Source organism: Amphiura filiformis, chromosome 7 (assembly GCF_039555335.1).
Source record: "Amphiura filiformis chromosome 7, Afil_fr2py, whole genome shotgun sequence".
NCBI lineage: Eukaryota > Metazoa > Echinodermata > Ophiuroidea > Amphilepidida > Amphiuridae > Amphiura > Amphiura filiformis.
The window spans coordinates 39454748-39470282 of record NC_092634.1 but is presented as its reverse complement, the minus strand read 5'-3'; the positions used below and the strand labels follow the sequence as shown (position 1 = coordinate 39470282).

Here is a 15535-nt window from a genome sequence, read left to right as displayed (position 1 = left end):
GATATAAAATGGAATCACCCATTCAGGTAACCCCATTTGAAATTCAAACTCCCTGTGTGGGAGATTAAGGTCATGTCTTCCATAGGGGGTGTATGGATTTCAACTTTAATAGCTCAATCAAGTTTGTTCCACAGTAGTTTGGTTTGATACTGGTGATTTCTACCAATTTATCATCTAGCATATTATTTCCTATAATCCAAAGCGTAAAACAATATGATTTGATTTTCAATGATTTTGATGTACCGATGTCAAGTCCTTACCTAAACACCTGTTTAAACACATAATATCGGGCAGCTGTATAACCATAGAATCATACCATACAAACGCTATGATAGGTATAATTGTTTAAAGCTTATTCTCGATATTGGAATATTTTTCTCTTTAAGTCAAATGCTAAAATCGTTTTCTACGAATTTAGATTGGTGAGAATACAAACTTAACCGTGGAAGAAGAGGCTATTGACGTCGGCAATTACCATTTCGCTATGGATGGCAATACGTGGGGAGTGTTGGTGGATCATTTCCAGGAGTTACTACCAAAGGTACGCGTAAAGGATTCCTCTTTAAAGTAAATACTATTTTTAATGCGCCACAAGTTAACTATTAGTATGTGAATTTTTGCTTTGATCAGTACAATAATTGATATTAGACCCAAATATTCAGGCCACATATTGTTTTACATTTCTATAAAATCGAAACAAAATGTTAATGTTTATCTCGCTATTTTGCAGATTGTAGCACGTGGATCGGTTTACGCAAGAATGTCTCCAGACCAAAAGGCTCAGTTAGTCGAAACACTTCAGGCGCAAGAGTGAGTAGAATCTAGATCAAAACGTGAATTGAAAGATATGATTAAAGACTCAAAAAACTTATCTTTAAGGGCTGGCTCGGATAGCGCCGTTTTCACGTATTTTGGGGGACATTTTCAACACGTTACCATGGTTACTAGCTACTTTCACTTATGACATAAAATTAAATACTCAAATTAACTTATGTTGTTCCAGATTGTATGTTGGTATGTGCGGAGATGGAGCTAACGATTGTGGTGCATTGAAGACAGCCCATGCCGGTATTTCCTTGTCAGAGGCAGAAGCTTCCGTAGCATCACCATTCACATCACAAACTCAAAACATCGAATGTGTGCCAACACTTATCAGGTAAACAAATATTATTACTCCTTCTATTATTCGGCACTTGCCGACGCTCGCGCCCTGGTGATCGTTTAAGAACGGGATCAAGCCAGATCACACGAAGCTACACGTCATGATAGGCCAAAAAAAAAAATTGTTGTGTTGCCCTCCCAAGCCTAAAATCTGGTAGTACACCCGGCCGGATTTTTTTTTTTTTTTTTAGCAACTGAACCATTTGATACCTACTATTTCACAGTCACATGAGTGATGAGAGGCATATGCTTAATATTGGCTGTATTTTCTACCCAATGTTGAATATTTTATTAAAGTAAATATTAATATTAAGGCCCTTCACAATTAATTCTTAGTTTACTATTTAAAGATTTTAAAATAGGCATGAGGTAACTTAATTATTAGTTATTTATTACTTATTATTTTCTTCATTTTGAAACAAGTGGTCACAGCCCAATATCAACATGAACATCCTGCATGGTACATTTTGGCACTGCAGATCATATTGCAATTATGGTTGATTTTATACATTGATAATTAATAATATGTGTTATTTGTTTGTTCAGGATTCATGATTTAAGTAAGAAAGTAGCAAATTAATGTAACAAAAATGTCATTTAACAGAGAAAATGACAGAGAGAAAATCAAATAATTAAATATTTTGCAATTTTCAATTTTTGATGCGGGTGGGAAATAGGAAACTCAAAATCAATTGTGAAGGGCCTAAACATCCATGTTGTTGGGATTCAATGAGTCAGTCCTACTATCCAATTAAAGTGCTGGCTTGGGGCACAATCTTTTTAGTGAACGTTATGGATCTGGGAATAGGCTTGGGAGTAAATTTATGATAAAAAAAAATCATTTGTTAAAAAATTATTAAAAAAAAAAAAACCCGGGCCCAGATTTTCGCGATTTTGACCCGGCCGCGGAGGGCAACACAACATTTTTTTTTTGGCCTTAGCGAATGAGGTACAGATGCATCACAGGTTTTCCTAACGTGTTTCAAAGTAGATCTGAAAGTGAGTAATGATTCATGAAGGTACATCGATCATTGCTGACTGAATATGCTTACTTAATGAATAGTTTATCATCTGGAAAGAACTCTTCTATTTAATCGCCTTCCTCTTTATATGGTCATAATCAAAAAGCAAATAATTATCCCCTGTGATTCTCAGGAGTTGCAGACGTAACAGCATAGGAAGCTGTACCTACGATAGCTTCTTTTCGTGCAGATGCAAAAGTATTTCTATAGATTGAATTGATCAAATCCTTTCTCATTGACCTTTTCAGTAAATCCCATAAGCCTTTGTGAGTACACGTGAGATATCGTCATTTGACGTCACGCCGACTTTCAATGTGCAGTAACGACGTTCAGTAAACGATGTGCGCATCGGCGCAAATCGGTGTGACGTTAAATGACATCTCAGATGTACTCGCAAAGGCTTATGGGATTTACCGAAAAGGTCGATTACAATTAATATAGTAGACATGGTAGAGAAGAAACTTCGTGTATTTCTTAATTTCAAGCCTGAACTTTTACAAATGAAATATTGTAATTGAAATGAAATATTGTAGTATTCACTCACATCAACTTATTTACACTATTACCCTGCTGTCGCCCAATACAGAGAAGGCCGAGCAGCTCTGGTAACTTCATTTGGTGTTTTCAAATACATGGCCATTTACAGCATGATTCAGTTTACGTCCGTTATTATTCTCAATTCGGTAAGTACTTATTCTCCGTGTACGTTCTCTCAGCATTTGGCTTTTCCAGCTGAAATCGATACACCCCTGTTGAAGACATGACCTTAAGCTTCCACACAGAGAGTGTAGATTTCAAATGGAGTCACCCATTTTGGTAACACCATTTGAGATTCATACTCCCTGTGAGGGAGATGAAGATCATGTCTTCCATAGGGGGTGTATGGATTTCATCTGGAATAGCCCTTTCATAACCGTGTATTGAAAGACATGTCATGATAAATGTGATCAAGTAATCTAAATTTAACACTACATATATTCAATATTTCGTTTTCGATATTTGACATATTTTATAGTAATAGCGAATATAAATCAAAGATAAGTCGTAATCTATCTTAAAATATGTAATTTTCATTTACTAGCTAACTTGGTCTACTGATTATTTACTCGTGATAATTGCTACATTGTAAATACGAAGTTCCCCTAAAAAACTAACTTTTTCAGACCTAATGCTTCTTGTTAATGATTATTGTCTTATATATTATACGTTATAGGTAGACGCATTCCCTAGCGATGCTATGTTTATGTATTGGGATATTGCCATTACTACTATTGTGGCCCTATTAAGTAAGTTGATTTACTTTATTTTAAAAGAAAATAGTCTTGGATACATTTTACACATGAGGTCGATTAATATTAATATTCTTTTTGTCATGGTATTCACATAGAAAGCTCTAAATGGACTATTGTCTTTGTAAAAGCACATCCTTGAGCAAGATTGTAGAATTCCATGTTGATTTGAAACTGTTCTAGCCATTACAACATGTTACAAACATTCTTTTTAATATGCTTGTTGCGCTTTGCAGCCACAGGAAAAGGCGCATTATAAATTATGTTAGTTAAGTTAAGTTAAGTTACAAATCCACATGTTTTATCCAAAAGAAAGATTATGGATTTCAACACCCAACAGCTCAAACATAAATGTGCAAATGTTTCTCATTTATTGTCAGTTAGTTCAGCTGAGATTAAGAGAAGGGACTTTATGGATTTCAAGGGAAATAGTCTAATGGTCACTTGGACATGCATTTCTTTTCACTCTCTATTATCATGATTATTTATCATTGTCATTAAAATTTAAGATATTTGAAACATATTATTTGAAACGGACTTACAATAAAATCACTTTTCTTTCCAACAGTCGCCAGAAATGATGCGTACCCTCATATTGTTTCTCGTAAGCCTCAACAGAGCCTCACCGAGCCTTCAATGTTGTTTTCTGTTTTTGGACACCTTATTCTTCAATTTACTGCACAAGTTATAGGATTTTTCATGCTAACCTATCAAAAATGGTAAGTAATAATTATTTTTGTAGTCAGTCCTCTTCAGGGATACATAAATGTTTTTTTATGGTACTACTCAGCCGGGCTGGTAATTAAGATAACGGGGACGTTTTCCAACGGGGACATTTTCGAGCGTCACATTCTAAGGTCTTAGTACCAGCCAGAAATTGTACAATTTTTACACGCTCAAAAGCAAAGTTACCAGACATTGGCTGTAAAATACGCTATAATTCGCCCATAGTGAGTGTGTATGGATTTGAACTTGAATAGCACAATATAGAAGAGGAAAATGTGTAAGATATCATCCCCTTCCATAGGGGATGTTTGGATTTGAACTGGAATAATTCTAATAATTCATCATGACACGTTCCTGCATGTTATGCAGGGCTTGACGACCACTCGTTTCAAAATAATAATTATACCGGCCACTAATGTTGTTTTATTTCTCTTGTTCAGGTACATTCCATTAGACGACCTTCTAAAGGATGATAAGGATAAACTTATCAACTCCCTCAGCTATGAAGGAACCGTCGTGTTCTTAGTTGCTAATTTCCTTTATATCGCCGTGGCCTTTCTATTTTCAAAAGGTCCACCCTACCGAAAAGCCATCTACACCAATGGTGAGTGTTATGTATATGGTTTTCAAAATAGTAGTTTGCCTCTTATTTATTTGTTGGTATAATTTGGTGGTGGGCATTTCATAATTTCATAAGGTTACATAAACAACAGAGCCACCCAGAGGAGGAGGAGGAGGAGGAAGAGGGTGAGGAAGAGGAGAAGGAGAAGAAAAAGAAAAGGGCGCGGAGGAGAAAATGAATAATAGGAGGAGGAAGAATTAAGAAGATAAAGATGAAAGGAGTTTAATGTTTGCAAAAACATTTGATTTATGTGGCGTAGAGGCGGTGATGCATTTATAGCTTTACTTGAAATCGCTGTTGTTGTAATACATCATATAATGATAACTTTTCATATTCCTTTTTTATATTTTAGTATTGTATACAATAGCCTTGATCCTACTACTAATCCTCACGATTCTCTTGGTAATGGTTCCAGTACCGCAAGTTTACGAGTATATCGAGGTAAGTTCTTGTCTTGCATGTTTTGTAGTTATTGCAAATTAAACAATTGAATATATGAATACAAAAGCCACCCAAGTCCATACTTTGGCCAAATTGAGTTAAGCATGGGAAAGTGTTGCTATACATAGGCCTGTCATATGTTTGAAAGAACAACTCAAATTCATCCTTTGTGTCTATTGAACATGTGAAAAATAGCATGTATGAAAGAATCAACCCAAGTCCATGATTTGAGTCTTGTAACACATTGATTGAAATCCAGTATGCATAAAAGTCCACTTGTAACATCTTCATTGCTGGGGAGAGTGACTTTTGAAGAAAAAAAATGGATTTAATCAAGGAAAGTGTGTGGTTTATATTACATGGCAGAATGCTTATCAACATTATACATAACTGTGTGCTTTATTTTGTATTATCTTACTAGTGGTAATATCATTCCAACATTGTTGTCTTTGTATATGATTAAAAAAACACACCCAAGTCCAGAATTTAAAATGAACCCCACGAAGTCCCTGAAATGCTAATCGTCATACCTAATACAGTTTAACCCACCCATTTGCACGTACAACTTACCATATTGACCAGGTAAATCTAACTGAAGGAATTAAAATGATACACAGGTTTTTTTCTCAAAATCACTTCCCATGGACTTGGGTGGGTTTTGGATTCATGTATTCAATTGGTCTAACGGGGTCTTTTATGTGTTCCCTTCAATATCCAATACCTAATACTTTCTATCATCATATTATGTGTATAATAATAGATCCTTGTTTAAGATCTATGAGTACATTGATCAAATAATGTGCACTATCTGATTCCTATTGCTAGCCACCCCAGATGTAGGCTACACCCAGTAACTTTATGGCTATTCTAGAGTACCATTGCAGTACCAGTGTGTGTACTGAATCTGTATCCGATATGTGTACTCTGGAGTACCCACACGTGGTTATAGAATTCCCATGAGGTAGCTGGGCAGCAGTGTACATCTGGGTTCGGCAGCAATAGGAATCGGGTAGTGTATACATGAAGTACATTAAAAACACAGATTGGAAACTGATCTACCGCTTGGTTTAAGTAACTGCTTCACGTACTGATCAATAACCATGTGATTTGGCGGAAGTTTTGAAATCACGAGCCCTCAAGCTTGTTCGGCATTTGTGACGTCACATATTACCTCAACTTTAAATTAACCAGGTCATCTGAATTTTAATGAATCGGAATTATAAGAGATGTGATAGTTAATGTGAGGGCCGCTGTTAACCATTCATGTTTAGTATGTTAGATGAAATGATGTTGGCCAATGTATTGTTGGGATTTAATATCTTCAAAATACTACGATCAATACAGATACATGGATGATATCTAAGACCAATTCATGGAAATATTTCACATTGTATATTCAAGTTGTAGCATACACATGATATGATATTAACGAATTTTGTCAACTTTCTTAACAATTTAGTTGTTGAAGATCCCTCTGGATTTTAGACTGATGATTGTGGCTCTAGTGGCTGTGCATTTCTTAGGCGCTCTACTTCTGGAGGTAAGCTTTACTATCTCATACTAACGTTGGGTATAGTGAAGGAGTTGTCTCCTTTGCAAAGGCGAAGTAACTAAACTTGTACACGTGGTTGCATTGGCGTCAATCCTGGGGGACAGGGGACGTGACTTCCCCACGTTTTGAGAAAATTATCCACGTTTTGTTCTTTTAAGCCACTTTTTGACTATTTAGGCTAAATGTCCCTTGACATTTTTCTACAGATCCAAATGACCTAACTTCTGAAATGAATTGTAACATGTTAAAGATAGCTCACTGGTTTGAATCGTATCAATTAACTTTAAATACTAAGAAACTAAATTTATTTATGGTATTTGGGGAACGAATAGATGAATTCAAATACCTTGGTGTCATCTTTGATCCACAACTGCGTGGTAGTCTCCTCCCTTCAAAAGGTCACAAGTATGTAGTCGCTATCACGCCCATCTACTACTACCTAGGCTCTTTAATTTAACACACGAATGGGATCAAGCAAGCAATCTCTGCAAGCCCAAGTCTGGTTGGTTTATCCAAAAAGCTACCCTCTATCAGTTTTACTTTGTTCTTTTAGTCAATGAAAATGAACGCACATTTTTACGGTTCTTTTTACTTTCAGAATTTCGTCTCAGAAAGTGCAGCCATCAAGAAATGTTTAGCATGCGAGTGCGTTCGTGGCGTAAAACTTACCAAACACCAGATAATTGAACAGGAGCTAGAAGCCGATACCAGCTGGCCTCCGTTGTCGGCAGGAGGAAATAACAAACTAAAAGAAAATTCCGTCGAAACAAATGTCTGAAGAAGAGACAATGTTATTCGTATTACGTAAGATGTGGATACAGAGCGTCCGTCGTACATCGTGGTGGTACTGAAGCTGGTCACAAAGTCCCGCCATTGTCGGTTGTTTTATTTTGCTCTCTGGAATGTTGTGACTGAAGAGTAGCGTTTTCCATTCCTCTTTAGCATGACTGAAGAGATAATATCGCTACCATCTATGACTCCTTATTACTGGAGAAAATACAGTGTCAGATGATTGTTTAAGAGGATGCTGACATTTTGTGAAGCGACATGTTGTGAAAAAAATAATAAACTTTTCATTTGATGTATCTCGACAAAAGATTCGATCTTCATTTTTTTGTTAACATCGTACCCAGGACATTGTCCATGCAGGGACATATCAGTGGCTGAATGAATAGAAAGGATTTTGCGAAGTACTTTGTCATTCGCATGAGACTATAGATGCAAATGACTGAATAGGTTGAAAATGTTGACGGGTTTTACATTCATAAAAGTGTTATTTATTTATTTTTTATCGACCAGAATGATGTTTTGCAAATTGGCATGACTATTTCACTAGATCTGCAGATAATTGGTAGCAGTTGGTGTTTTGTTGTTGTTGTTGGAATATTACGCCTGGGACGCGGACCAGAATTACTATAAGTTTCATATGATTGGTGGTTGGCTATTGATCGTCATGTCACCTAATTAACATATTTATTAAATTTTAAAAAAGAAGAAAAAAAAATTAAAAAGTACCACGTGGTGGTGCTCGGTATTGTTATAGCTTGTTCTCCGTTATGTATAAATGTGTTTCTTATATTCAATACAAGTTTTGTACCTTCCTTGTCATATATATTATTGTCTTCCCCACTATACTCACTTATGATAAATAAAATGTTTATTACTATAAAAAAAAATTAAGCACATCATTATTTATTCAGGTTCAAGGGTGACCAATATGATCGACCATACTTAGGACATATCTTGTTGCGAAACGAACTATTTGTGTCGGTTCGGTAATAATTGTATATATTTGTGAACTATATTAGTTAAACGTCAGATGATAGACAAGGTAGAAGAACGATGCACATCCAGTGCGGAAAAGTATTTGAAAAACTTGAAAAAAGTGAAGGAAGTTTTTATCAACAAAGGTGGTCTTACATTTTTCTCAACATTATGCATTAATACTTAATTATACATTTTCGTAAATGTCAGAAAGTTGGGGAGAATTCTGATGAAGAATTAATGTTTCTTTGCTATTCAAAATATCACTATCAAAATAAACGGTTACGTGTTTATATATTGTTCGAGTTTTGGCCACAACCAAAATATCTTTGTGTGAACACGTACCGAATTTAATCCATATGGACTTTATAATACTTCTTTAAAATGTTTATACCATTCTAATCCATTAAATCCATGATATTCTGAAAATTTAATTCTACTGGTATGTAAAATGTAATACTGGTGGTAAGTTATTTTATAATGTTGTGATGTTGTGCAAACTATAATAACCTCACTTATATTAACTTTGTAAAAAAAAGCGTTTATAGACAATTTTGGATACGGAATATGTGTGATATTAGTGTATATGTTCGTAGCGAACGTTGGTGTTTTGTCATTATTAAACTGAATAGTTGTATTTTATGTAGGCTACATGGTAGAATGTGGTAAATTACGAGTTCTTATAATACTGGTACCAACTTGAGGTTTGAAGTAAACTCAGTTGCAAAAGTTCTTAAGCGGGAATGCTTGATGCATGTTACATGTAGGCTACTCTCTCCAGGTTTCGAGTACATGTGCGTGGATATACAGTGCATGGATGTCCCGAAGAAACACGACAAGCAACCCGCAGTGTTCCATGCATCTCTCAACATTTGGAAAATCGATCTTTGTGATTCTCGGGGTACAGGGTCGGGTAAACGGTGCGCCGCGGCGGCGTTTTCGCCGGCTATTGGTACATCGGGACATCTCTACACAATTGTTCATGTTACAACGTTAAATCTTCAACACGAGTTTGACAGGGTTTATACTACATGAAGCTAAACGGGTATTACTGTTTAGAGATTTTTTTTTAACAAAGCTCAATTTCTTGAATGTCAAACTACGCTCTTCACTGGATTTAATTGTTCGTTCAATTGAAAGAAAATTAGACCATTTCTGCTTAGCACATAACAAATTTTATCGATCTTTTCACTTAAATCATGTATAATTCTGAATAACTAATTAGTTCAGATGGGACTTTCTAAGACAGAAAAAATATTTTCTGGTTAGTAAGTAGTGGGTACTACTCTGCTACATAATATTTTATTCTTTAATCAATTATTAGGTTAAACATTAAAATCTGGGAACCTCAGTAACACAGTTTGCGCCTGCGCACTGCAAGCTGCAAGGTAGATATAAAATAGTGTATAATAGAAAAAATATATATATAGTATTTTAGTGTTATATATTAAAGCATAGTCTATTGTATTCCCTTAATATACTTTGTATGCAATAATATGAATATAATTATAAATATGTATCACATATGATAGATTTAAAACGTGTAACTACTATAGTATATTATATATAATTTGTACAGGCAGATATGTATTAATTTACCAAATATGGAGGTGTATTATTCACCATGCATCAAATTTCAACCAATGTGTACTATGTTTTGTGATATATATTTTTGTGCTGAAATAGTAGCATTATATTCAAAAGAGTATTAGGACAGGCTGGTTTGGGACCGATTTGAATTGTGTTTTATGTAATTGTTACGAAAAATAGATATGCATTGGTCAAAAGTCTAATTTGAATAATTATGACCTTGCATTAAGATGGTCTACGCATGCGTACGTCCGGAAAAAATTGTCAACCAATGTTGACTCATATTATTGTTACTCATTACGTTAGTGTTGGTTGTGTACGGTATTTTGTAATTGGCGCCAAACTGTCGGTGATTGGTCTATTTGTTAGCCCGATCATGGCGCCAAACAATTACCGTCTGCGACAAATGGGCTATTTCAGTTGAAATCCATACACCCCGTATGGAAAGGCACGACCTTAATCTTCCACACAGGGAATACAATTTTTAAATGGGGTTTACCTGAATAGGTGATTCTATTTGAAACCCACACCCCATGTGTGAAAGATTAAAGTAATGTCTTCCATAGCGGTGTATGGATTTCAACTGCAATAATCCCATATGACATGTAACTTTTGACAAATACTGATTTTTCTTAATTTTATGGAAGCGGGGTGCATTTTACAATGTTTACGAGTTATGACGCGTCATAAATCTTGTAACGTAAGTCCAAATTCGTCGTAACTGTATAATCCTATGGAATAGTTACGATGAATTTACGATTTACCAAGCCTTACGACGCGTCGTAAATGTTGTAGTGAAATGCGCTGCTGCCAGAGGAGAAGAAAGTTAGGGAATAGATCATTGACGCATGGATGTATATTAATGAAACTAATGATGTTTCAATGAACTAATCCCTACGATTATCAGAAATACATTTTATGAAAATTATATTCTCACAATCTTGTACGAAAATTTCGTCTTTATTCCATGTACATTATTTTCCTCTTCCCAACGAGTAAACGTTAATGTATTGACAATCGTGATGACCTATCGAATCGAATAATATCAATATGTGGTTTTAAACATTTTGGGATACTTAAAATATCTGATTGGATTGAAAATACTATTAATAATATAACACTGTGGTCGCAGTTCAGTAGGTTAAGCAATGTCGAGCCCAGTTTGTTAACATCTAGAGATGGGCGATCATCAGTGTGATTATGTTTAAAAAATAAAACGTTTCGGCCTCTACACCCGGCTCCTGCCCAAGCGGTGTAGTAAATCAACTTATAGGTGATGTTTTATCATAATAAAACACATCCTTTATACTATTTTTCATATGTGGTGCAACCAACTATTCCGTGTTTTAGCGCGTAGATTCGCACTACTAACGGCCGTATAAATCATTCTGTTAGACTTGGTTTCTACAAATCAATCAGAGAAAGCAATATTTAGTCAGTGCTTTTGTTAACAGTTTTAGTTCGAATCATAGCAAGCTCGAAATGTGTAGTAGTAAACCCGTTAGTTTAGGGTCAATGAATATCTCATAGGTTGTTATAACCTAGTTGATATTTGACGAATTTCACGTGTCAAGCAATAATGCTATTGTATAAGATATTGTCGATCTTTTTACCAAAACTATTTGTAATATTGCACAATGTGGATACGACAACAAGTAGAGTTGTCTTAAAGACATCGCTTTTCGAGACCCCTAATATTCGCAATTCGGCACTGAACGAACATATAGACGTGGCATACATGGTGCAGCCACAAGGTTCAATTTGCGGTCCATCATTTTTAACTATAGTTTTGCACCATTCTTTATACTATAGCCGCAAATTGAAACAAGTTCATTAATATGTAGAACCGGGTTTTTACAACAGTCATTTTCATAGGCTTACAAAGCGTGATGAAAAAGGACGCATATGCATCCATACATAAATCTTTAAAAGCGCCTCCTTTGAGTGTGCAGGCTATTTCTTTTTAACACCCATTTAATTTATTTTGGAAAGTTCGAAATAATTCAAAATGAAACCTTTAGTAGTAAATAGTGGTACCTGGTAAATATAATGTATTGTAAATGCAGTGAATCTAATGATGTTGTTTCAAGTTATGTGTGTCATAAACATATTATGCCCATGTGTCTACTTGCACCAATTTTTAATGATATGAAAGTGGTTCCTGTGTTTCTAAATTGAAATTTTATGACATGACGGTTTGCAGAACTAGGGACGTTGGTAACTCCTCAAGTCAGTTGAAATGAGTCTTAGACACTATTGCATAATTTCGCCAATGACTTTCGGGGCCATCATGAAGCCTTGGACACTAGTTCGTAGACGCTCCGAATTCTATGTATGGCCGCTAGAAGCTTAACATTGTTAAGTAATTGGTACTTGAAAATCTGGATCTATATTGTCAACCGATTATTGGTTATTGATTACTCGGTTTCAGATAAGATTTCACTTTGAATATCTCAAGTGATAGAGCGACTACAAAGGAAATGTATTAACCCAATCTTACTCTTGGCAGTGTTCAGTCGTGCATTTTCTTGGCCGCTGCTTTTGAAGTTGGACACCGCTACAATGTAGTGGGCGACACTAGTGTCAGTGGCGGAATTATGCAGTGCTGCCTTATCATAAACAGTTTCATTGCGAGTCTGAAGAAGTCGGGCCTAAAGCATAAACTTGTACCAAGTGATTGACTCATGCAATGCAAGGCGTCTCTTTCTGAAACGCAATTTGTGGTATTTAACGATGAGAAGCATGGTATATAAATCAATTAGGTAGTATATTTTGTAATTTTGGTATATCTTGTTTGTTTACATTATAAAAATAAAGATAGAGCATACTGCACGGGATAATGCATGAAATACTTCAAAAAGACTTTTAACATGAACTGACAAACCGTGCGTTCAGAATACACAGCAATTATATATGTAACAGGTTAAAATGGTATTTATCGCCTATCGAAAGAAGTCAATCAAAAGAGTAATTATTAAATATTTCGATACAAAATCAACTGCAACAAAACCCAAACAAAGTTATCACATCTATTGACGATGTGCGCATTGACAATTGTTTCGGTTTTTTGGCAAAATATTTTGAGAATTACCAAAAATTGTGTCAATGATTGACCTAATAATAAAGCCTAATCCTTCCGTGAAGTATACATTTTGTAGTTGGAAACCTCTATAGATAAACATCCCTTGCAACAAACTACCACAAGCACGATTCCAGGAGTCACAAGATCTTAGTCTCACACATGGCGGTATCTTTTGAACTGATGTTTCTGTGAATGAGATTTTGATAGTAGTTCATTGAACAGCAACAATACTCGCGAGTCAGCCTCGATTCCATGCAGGAATCCAAAGGTCATGCTATCATAATAATGTAATTATAGACCTTGTGACTCCGTTAATGAGGAATTGAGGTCAGTGGTTCTTTGATTGGCCGATCGACCGTCGTTTCTATGCAACCTTCTCCTCTTGTTGATGTTTATGTGAAGTTGATTACATTATTGTCGACATTAAACATTGTATTATATAAGCTCAATATATACATCTAATTGTCTGTGTCTTGTTTTCATAGTGTTGAGTTATCTAGACCTTTATATATAAATAAGGAGGCGCGTTTTTGGGCAGTACATGATGATGTAGTAAAAATACTTCGCATTAGCAGTATGCTTCGACTATATTTATAAATACGTTTTTGTAAAACGCACGTGACCCATGTGCACAACATACCAAGACCAGCAAGCGTGACCAAATCCTCATGCATTGACCGCTATACAGAAAAGGATAGGAACGTAGATAAATGTCATCAAATTTAAGTATTAATTGAATAGCAAAATGATTACACATGGGGGATTTCGAATTTATAATATGTTATCAAAAACAACATTTTGAAAGTATTTGACGACGGAAAAAAAATTGAACGACGGAAACGTTTACAATATAATCACAAAGTTGAACAAAAGGACCCTCGTTAGAAACAATTTAGATTTTTTTTCTCGCGACATTGAGTGTAATGTTGTAATAGATACCTGGCTGGGTCCCTGTTAACGCGGCTGTGTACTCTAGACATGGTTTCTTTCGCAAAATTGAGTTTTTTTGATAAGTTTGTACTTTGTTATGTTTTTATAAATACAAGGAATGAAAATCCAGATTTGTAAACTCCAACTGCAATATTTTAAGGATTTTATTTCACTATTCCAATCGTATTTGAAATTGAAAAGGAAAGAAAATCTTTGTTGTACCAGCAGGGTACACGCGCGCAACCGCGCATCGCGTTGCGTATCGCGCAATTTGTTAACGCACAAATACGCTACGCATACGCAACGCTTATCTACATGCGCGGCGCATCTTATGGAAGCACCGCGGAAGCACTGATTTCACAAAAACCTAGCGGTCAAATGGCTCCGTTTTAGCTGATAAAATGTGGGTTTTTCAAGTTCTTTCCCCGATTTAAATATCAAGTTATGAATGGATTTCGCTCAAACTTCTCAAGGGGCTGTGGATTTACCCGATGTTCACGTTATATAAGGTAGAAAAACGAAAACTGCCGCATTCTCCTGTAAGATTCGATGAAAGTGCATAATGTGACCACTTTAAACTTCAACGGCCATTATTTCAATGTTCATTTTCTCGGTAAAATGACGATTTAGGTACACGATAACTCAATAAATACAGCATCTATAGGTAAGCAAATATGATCATCGTAAAAAGCATGATCGACTCAAGAAACGGTTTTCTCATTTTTTATATTTTGGTCTATTTATGATTTTAGGCATCATTTTGTGCAAATAGGCGTTTGTGAATTTTAAAAGTTCAATTTGATGCCTTATATGGTCAATATCTCAAAAAATAAGGCCAATATCAAAAAATAAAAAAACGTTTTTGGAATGGCGCCTCAAGATTGAGCTAAAACAAAATAAAATATTTTGGAAAGAGTGTTTTTTGTTATGATGTACCTAACAAATATTGCCAAAAACTCACTTTTTGTGATTTTCTTCATAATTGTTGTTTTACCCCAAATCTGTATTTATATTAAGATTTATTGATGTCTTGCCGTCATAAAAATGTATACTTTTATATATCTTGCGCGAATAATTACAAAGTTATTGCACTTTTACTACATGCATATCTGAGAGTACACAGCCACCTTAAATTAATATATTTGAACCAATCAAACATCAAACATCAACATGATAAATGTCAGTGACAGTGTCAGTGACACTACATGCATGGTTGGTCTGCTATAAATTACAAAACTTTTAAAACATCAGACTTTTGACACGGTTGTAGCATGTGCCAGACTGATTATTTTGGGACACCCTGTAGTAGGATATTCACACAGTTGCCACTTAAGAAATATAATTTTATTTTTTGGT

The 15535-nt window shown here is 35.3% G+C and overlaps 1 pseudogene; it reads left to right on the top strand.

The window, feature by feature from the left end:
- Window positions 1-13702, top strand: part of LOC140157155 (polyamine-transporting ATPase 13A3-like) — a 141754-nt pseudogene extending 128052 nt beyond the window's left edge.
- Window positions 13703-15535: the final 1833 nt, after the last annotated feature.